The 8,505-nt window shown below is 39.8% G+C and overlaps 1 pseudogene; it reads left to right on the forward strand.

The window, feature by feature from the left end:
- The window catches only part of LOC102821174, a 148,613-nt pseudogene that overhangs the window by 26,678 nt on the left and 113,430 nt on the right, over nucleotides 1–8,505 (forward strand).

Consider the following 8,505-nt stretch of genomic DNA (forward strand, 5'->3'; position numbering starts at 1 on the left):
GGCTTGTTTGTCCCCCAGAGAAGCCCTTCTGACTCTCTAGTCTCGGTTGTTGTTGTTAAGTGCCGTTGAGTCGGTTCCGACCTCTAGAGGGTTTCCAAGGAGCAACTGGTGAGCTTGAACCACCAACCTTGCAGTTCAAACCAACTTTACAGTCTAGCGCATTAACCCACAGCACCACACCAGGACTCCTAATCTAGGTTGTTGTTGTTAGGTGCCATCAAGTCGGTACTGACCCATAGTGACCTTATGCACAGGTTCCTATAATATGAGCTTTTTAGGACTGTATTCCTTTTTTCAGAAGACCAACCATAGCTCGTAATTATACCTCCAAGGATTATTTAATAAATACCAGAATTCCCCATTCAACCATCCATAAGAACAGGAACTGTGTCTACTTGTGCTTACCATGGCATCTCTAGAGCCTACCTCCATGACTTAAACATACCAAACAACAGGTATTTGTTCAATAAATAACTAAATCGATTAATAAAAATTTTTAATGTACATCATTTGAATGGATTCCTGGGGGTTAAAAATTGAAGTTAACTTTCTAGGCACCACATGAAAACATCTAAACACTATTTCTTGGGAATTTAGCAGCAGGAAATAAAGAGGCAATCAATTTAAGGAGAACAGCAATTAGAAAGAATATGAAAAAACTCCCAGCCTTCCAGGAAAAAAAAAACTGGTAAATTCCTTATAGAGATTGAAGGATTTAAGAATTTCTATTCTAAACTTGGTGTGGCGCTATAGGATAAGCACTAGACCACAAGGCAGATTTGAAACAGAACATTCTAAACTCTTATCGGGTCCGACTCATAGTGACCCTGCATAGGATTTCCGCAGTTCAAACCGACTTTGCGATCGGTTCCAGCGCCACAACTGTTACCTGTATATTTTCCTAAAACATTTCCCTCTTTTTTTGTGTGAACAGAAAAGGTCTTTCCATTTTCTTGAGTATTTTCCTAACCTAGTTGTTACTGTTAAGTACCTTCAAGTCAGCTCCGACTCTTAGTAAAGTGTTCAAACCGACTTTGCTGTCTAATGCTTACCTGACAGCGCCACATCAGGATTCTACTGGTTAATAAAATATCTTTATAGCATAAGGTTTGGACTCCCGATGTTGCATGCTGGCATATTTATCGAGAGGGATTCATTGTTCTGAGGAAGAACAATGGCCTCTCATCCTCACTGAGGCAGCCTTTCTATGGGTAATTTGATTAGAATTGCTTTTTACTGTTAAAAGTCCTAAGATTTTAGGTTCTCAGTGCTGTTTAAAACTATTAGTACAACCTGTAAAATTTAGTTTGACTAATGGGTAAGTCCAGTCAGTGGTTATCTAGAAGGGAGAGAGGAATTCAACTGGGCAAACAGACAGGAGAGCGCGGAGACGGAATAAATTATTTAGCCACTAGGAGAGTTCCATAACGTCGGTGGTTCAAACCCAACAGCCATTCCTGGGAAACCCTATACAGAGTCACTATGATTGGAACCAATTCAATATCACACAACAACAACAACAACAGAAGTCAGTCCTGTCAGATTTTATCTTATCATGTAATATTTCAAAGCTTTGTTGTTGTTGTTGTTAAGCGCCTTTGAGTCGCGATTCTGATTCAGCAACACTGCATAGGGTTTCCGAGGAGCGACTGGTGAGTTTGAACAGCCGACCTTGAGGTTCAAACCTACCTTGCAGTCTTCTCTATCCTACAGTCTTGAGGTTCAAACCTACCTTGCAGCGCTTCTCTATCCTACAGCGCCACACCAGGACTCCATTTTAAAGTTTGTTGTTGTTGTTAAGTGCCATCGAGTCGGTTCCCACCCATAGCGACCCTGTATAAGGTTTCCGAGGAGCAGCTGGTGAGCTTGAATGACAGACCTTGCAGTTCTAACGGCTTTGCAGTCTGGCACATTAATCCATAGCGCCACATTAGGACTTACTTTAAAGTTAGTCAGATTAATTATGCTAAAAAAAGAAGCAACTACAGGAAAATTAAATTGAATTTAAAACTGAACTGAAAAGATAATTTTGCTGAATTCCGCTGGACACTTTGAAATAAAAAATAACAAAAAACAAACTCAGTTGTACCTATCTTTATGCTCCAGAGAGGACTATTTTAGAAAACTCTGCTATCATTAGGAGCACTTTGTGGTTTGACTGTCCAATGTGCGCATCCTGTTGTTGTTAAGTACCGTGGAGTCGGTTCCGACTCATAGCGACCCTGCACAGGGTTTCCGAGGCTGCAAATCTTTATGGGAGCAGAAAGCCTCATCCTTCTCCCACGCAATAGCTGGTAGTTTCCAACTGCTGACCTTGAGGTTCACAGCCCGATTCATAACCACTACACTACCAGCTAAGGACCTCTGGTAGCGTAGTGGTTACGAATCGGGCTGTGAACAGCAAGGTCAGCAGTTCGAAACTACCAGCTGTTCCGCGGGAGAAAGATGAGGCTTTCTGCTCCCGTAAAGATTTATAGCCTCGGAAACCCAGTACAGGGTCGCTATGGGTCGGAACCGACTCCACGGTACACTGCCGCCACCACACTACCAGCTGCATCCTATGTAGTCTAAAAAAAAATGAAGAGATACTAGCCACCTGAGAAACTGAAAGAACTCACACTTCAGCGTGATCAGCAGGACATGAACCGGCAGTTTAGTTTCACTTCCATGGGAACCAAAGACATAGCTTGATTATATGGTAAACGTGAGGAAGGGATGAATTTGGGGTATCTGTGGGGTTATTCTTGTTTGATTTCTCTATGCAAGGATTCTCTCTAAATTGAAGACATTGAAGTAACGTAGTCTGAACATAGACCTAGAAGTACCAGTGTAAATCTAAGTGGCCTCAAAACAGACAGAAAGCTGAGCTGAGAACTGACACACAGAAACAGACGTAGTAGAAGACTCTGAAGATATTTTATTGCTGTTACTTTAAAAAAAAAAAAAAAGTAAAATGATACTTTTATTCATTTGGCAAATATTTATTAAGTGCTGCTAAGTGCCAGAAACACCGGGGGATGAGTGAGATAGATAGGTCCCTTCCCTGCTGGTGTTTATAGAATAATGTTATTGTGTGCTCACGAGGGCTTCCATGGCTGTAATTTTTTTACAGAAGCAGAAAGCCTCATCATTCTCTCACAGAGCAGCTGGTGGATTTGAACTGTTGACCTTTTGGTTATCAGTCCAATGACTAACCCACTACACAACCAGGGTGTCGTTGAATTGCTTCCAACTCATAGGAACCCTGTACAACGGAAACACTTCTAAGTCCTGTGCCATACTCACAATTGTTGCTCTGCTTTAGCCCATTCTTGAAGCCACTGTGTCATTCCATCTTGTTGAGGGTTTTCCTCTTTTTCACTGACTGTTTACCAAACATAATGTCCTTCTCCAGTGATTGACTGATGTTAACAGTTAACAGGGATCCCTCTTTGTTAACATTTCCAAAGTATGTGGGACAAGGTTTTGCCATATCGCTTCTAAGAAACATTCTGGTTGTGGAGAATAAATCTTCCTCTAGGATAGATTTATTCTTCTGTCAGTCCACAGCATGTTCAATATTGTTCATCAATATCACAGTTCATCATCAAAGGCACCAATTCTTCTCTAGTCTTCCTTACTCATTGTCCAGGTTTCACATGCATATGAGATGATTGAAAATACCATGGCTTAGAAAAAAAAAACAACAACCCAAGGGCACATTCTGAAAACCTCCCTCCTGGCTGCCAACACACAGCCTTTCTCTTTCCATGAGTCTAGAATTCTCAGCTGCTCTATTTCCCAATGTCCTCATGTCTGCCTCCATCTCTGGGGTCACTCTCTTTAACATTTTAAAGAAGTTTTTTACATCAGATTTGCCCAATGCACTGTGATATTTGATTTCTTAACTGCTGCTTCTGTAACGCTGATTGTTGATCCAAGTAAAATAAAATTTTTGGCAACTTCAATCTTTTCTCTATCACAATGTTGCTTATTGGTCCATTTGTGAGGATTTTTGTGTTCTTTATGGTGAGGTGTAATCCCTACTGAAGGCTGTATCCTTTGATCTTCCATGAGAAGTGCTTCAAGTTCTCTTTGATTTCAGTAAGCAAGGTTGTGTTATCTGCTTATCTCAGGTTGTTAATGAGCCTTCCTGCAATCCTGATACCATGTTCCTCTTCATATAGTCCAGCTTTTTTATTTCTTTGCTCAAGATACAGATTGAATAAGTATGGCGAAAAAGTAAAAGCCTGGCATGTTCCTCTCCTGATTTAACCCTTGTTCTGTTTAAATGACTGCCTCTTGGTCTATGTATATGTTCTGTGTGAACACAATTAATTGATCTGGAATTCCCATAAAAAATTTGTTATGATCCACACAGTGGAATGTCTTTGTATAGTCAATAAAACCCAGGAAAGCATCTTTCTGTTAGTCTCTGTTTTCAGCTAAGATCCATTTGTCATTAGGAATGATAACCCTCATTTCTTCTCTTCTGAATGTGGCTTGAGTTTCTGACAGTTCCCTGTCGATGTAATGCTGAAACCATTTTTAAATTATCTTCAGCAAAATTTTCCTTATGTATGACATTAATGACACTATTTGATAATTTCCACGTTCTGTTGACTTATCGTTCTTTGGAATGGGCACGGATATGAATCTCTTGCAGTCAACTGGGCAGACAGCTGTTTTTCAAATGTCTTGACATAGACAATTGAGCACTTCCAGCATTGTATTCATTTGTTGAAACATCTCGAATGGTACTCTGTCAATCATGAAGTCTTGTTTTTCACTAATGCCTTCAGTGTAACCTAGCCTTCTTTCTTCAATACCATTGGTTCTTAAATATGCTAATTCTTGAAATGGTTGAACATTGACCAATTTCTTTTTGGTACAGTGACTGTGTACTTCTGCCATCTTGTTTTGATGCATCATGCTTCATTCTATGTTTCCCATTGTTGTTGGTATTGCTAGGTGCTGTTGAGTTGGTTCCTATTCACAGCGGCCCTATACACAACAGAATGAAGCACAACTTGGCCCTGCACCATTCTCACAATTGTTGCTACATTTGAATCCATTGTTGCCTCTGTGTCAATCCATTTCACTGGAGGCAGTGGGATAGAATATAGATAGAATCTCCAATATTGCAATTCGAAGCTTAGAATTTTTTCTTCAGTTCTTTCAGCTTGAGAAATGCAAAGCTTGTTCTTTGTTTTTGGTTTTGTAACTTCAGTTCTTTATACATTTCATTGAAATATTTTACTTTGTCTTCCCAAGCTGCCCTTTAAATTTTTCAGGTCAACTAATTTATTTCATAATTTCTTCCATTCACTTTAGCTTCTCTACATTCAAGAGCAAATTTGAGAGTCTCTTCTGAAATCCATTTTGGTCTTTTCTTTTTTTTTTTCCTGTTTCTTTAATGACCTTTTGCTTTCTTCGTGTGTGTTGTCCTTAATGCCATTCTACAATTTGTCTGGCTTTTGGTCATTATGCTTGGTTAAGGAGTCAAATCTATTCCTGAGATGGTCTTTACATCCAGGTGGGATATACTCAAGGTCATAAGTAGGCTTTTGTAGGCTTGCTTTAATTGTATTTAACCTCAACTTGAACTTGCATATGAGTTGATAGTCTGTTCTACAGGTGGTCCCCAGCCTTATTCTGACTAATGATATTAATATGCAGTTAATTTGATTCCTGTGTTTTCTGTCTGGTAAGGTTCAGGTGCTACCACTTATGGTATTAAAAATAGGCATTTGCAATGAATAAGTCACTGGTCATGCAGAATTTTATCATGTAACCCCAAGTGTCATTTCTGTCACCAAGACAATGTTTTCTAACTACCATTTCTTTGTTTCCAGATTTCACATTCCAATCACCATTATAAAGCACCTTAATTGCATGTTTTATCAATTTCAGACTGTAGAAGTTGGCCAAAAAATCTTCAATTTCTTCATCTTTGGTATTAGTGGTTGGTGCATAAATTTGAATAGTAGTTGTGTTCATTAGTTTTCCTTATAGACATATCGCTATTATGGACATCACTGATAGCATTGTATTTCAGGGTAGATCTTGAAGTGAGTTTGACAAATGGGAGATTGAAGGACAGGAGAGAAGTTTAGGTTATTTCTTTCCCAGCTTTAGAGTTACAACTGGAGTGTTGGCTGAGTCTCTCTGTGACTACCATTCTTGCTGGAAAGTCCCTCCTCTGTGTTTTCATCTCTTACAATACTCAGATAATATGGTTGAGTCATCTTAGCCTTATAGGTTCTGACTCATGATGGCCCTGTGTAGGATTTCTGAGAAGCAGCTGGAAGGTTTGAACTGCTGACCTTGTGGCTAGCAGTCCAGTGTTGATCCTCCAGGGCCACACCAGGAGTCCTGGAGATGATAATATCTCTCTGCTATTGCTTGTTCCTGGGGGTGCTGACCTTTTTTTTTTTTTTTTCTTTCCCATTGTGGGTTTATTAGGGAAGTGAATAGGGTACCACTCAGAATTAAAAACAACTCAGGATGCAGCTGTTCTCCAGTCAGGATTGCCTGCTCTCTGCCGTACTGCAAGCACGTCTTTCTTTTGTCTTTGACCTTTCAGGCATGTGGCCCTTTGGCCTCTGCTCTGCTCAGGCAAGTGTTACAATTTTTTAAAGCCAGTCTGTAAATGCTCAAAGGGCACATTCTGCAAGCTAGCCTTTTGCCTATAGGCACTCAGCTTTACTAGGTCTGTGGGCTGAGAATCCCATAGCTGCTGTCTTTGCCAGGGCCCCACTTTTCCAGTTAGGGATCTCACCTTCTGCTCACGGTTCTTTCTTGAAGGTCATAGGATCATGTTGCTCTCTTCTAAAAAAAAGTCTCTTCATTGAGATACAATTCACATTATATACAGTTCACCCATTTCAAGTGAATAGTGGCTTTTAGTACAATCACAGACTTGGAGGCATCTTTTTTGGTTTTTTAATCTTGCTGACTTTGCAAATAGTTCTTTTTTTGAATTTTCTTTTTGTAAGTATGCTTTGTGTTTCCTGAAAGGATTCTGATTGATTATATATACAATGGCATGCTGAAGCTAGCTCATACCACCTCACAGAGCCAACGGTTAAATTTTCAGGAATTTTCAAACTGGTTATAACTATAGTCATTATTAAGAAATAAATTACATAAACTTACAATCAAATAAGTTATATCAAAATGGTAATAAATACTCAAATTTAACCACATCCTAATTATTTTACTATATTGTACTCTAACCTGTGTTCTTGAGACCATTTCCATTTACAGTACTGTACAGTATGGTAGAAATATGATGTAGTGAAATGCATGTAAGCATGTACTTCTCTTCCCAACTCTCCATTCTGTGATGTCACATTGACAATTTAAAATTGGCCATGATGGAAATATTTTCACCCAGAAATCTCAAAATGATACAATTCAGGACTTGCTATTTTGTTCTGGTTGATTGTCTGGTGGTGGTAATGGGTTTCCAAGGCTGTAAATCTTTATAGAAGCAGAAAGCATCATCTTTCTCCCACAGAGTGGCTGGTAGATTCAAACGGCTGACCTTACGATTAGCAGTCCATCTCATAACCCATAGCACTACCAGAACTCCTTGTTGATTGTCTAGGCTATAAATTCTTATAAAAGCAAACTGTCATCTCTTTCCCAAGGTGAGTTTCAACCACTGGCCTTTAGTCCAGCAGCTGAGCACTTACCACTGTGTCACCAGGGCTCCCTAGACTTAAGATAAGTGATGGGTAAAATCTAATAATACAAATGAAACCTAAAAGGCGGTCATGTATAGCACCACTGTGAATGTGGTGATGCATACAGCAGGCAAAATGATGAAAATGAAATATTATCAAACATCTTAAGGCAATGAGTAGCTGAGCCTGTGGGTTCAGGACCATGGTCTCAGGGGACACCATGGTCAATTGGCACAATATAGTTTGCAAAGACAATGCTTTACATCCTACTTTGGTGGGTTGTTGTTGTTATTGTTAGGTGCCATTGAGTTGGTACCGACTCATAGTGACCCTATGTACAACAGAACAAAACACTGCCTGGTCCTGGGCCAACCTCACAATTGTTGTCACGCTTGAGCCCATTGATGCTGACACTTGGCCAATCCATCTCGCTGGGCGTCTTCCTCTTTTTCTCTGACCCTCCACCTTATCAAACATGATATCCTTCTCTAGCAACTGATCCCTCCTGACAGTATGTCCAAAGTATAAGAGACGAAGTTTGACCATCCTGGCTTCCAAGGAACACTCTGTCTGCACTTCTTCCAACACAGATTTGTTGGTTCTTTTGGCAGCCCATGGCACTTTCAATATTCTCTTGCAACACCATAACTCTTAGTCCTCAAGCTGGAATCTTTGCTCTTCACCACTTAAAAAAGGTCTTGTTCAGCAGATTTGCCTAATGCAATACATCGTTTGATTTCTTGACTGCTGCTTCCATGAGTATTGATAGTTGATTCAAGAAGAATGAAGTCCTTGACAACTTCAATCTTTTCTCCATTGATAAGAGTGTTGTTTA

Source organism: Chrysochloris asiatica, unplaced genomic scaffold, assembly GCF_000296735.1.
Source record: "Chrysochloris asiatica unplaced genomic scaffold, ChrAsi1.0 scaffold00098, whole genome shotgun sequence".
In the NCBI taxonomy this organism is placed as follows: Eukaryota; Metazoa; Chordata; class Mammalia; order Afrosoricida; family Chrysochloridae; genus Chrysochloris; species Chrysochloris asiatica.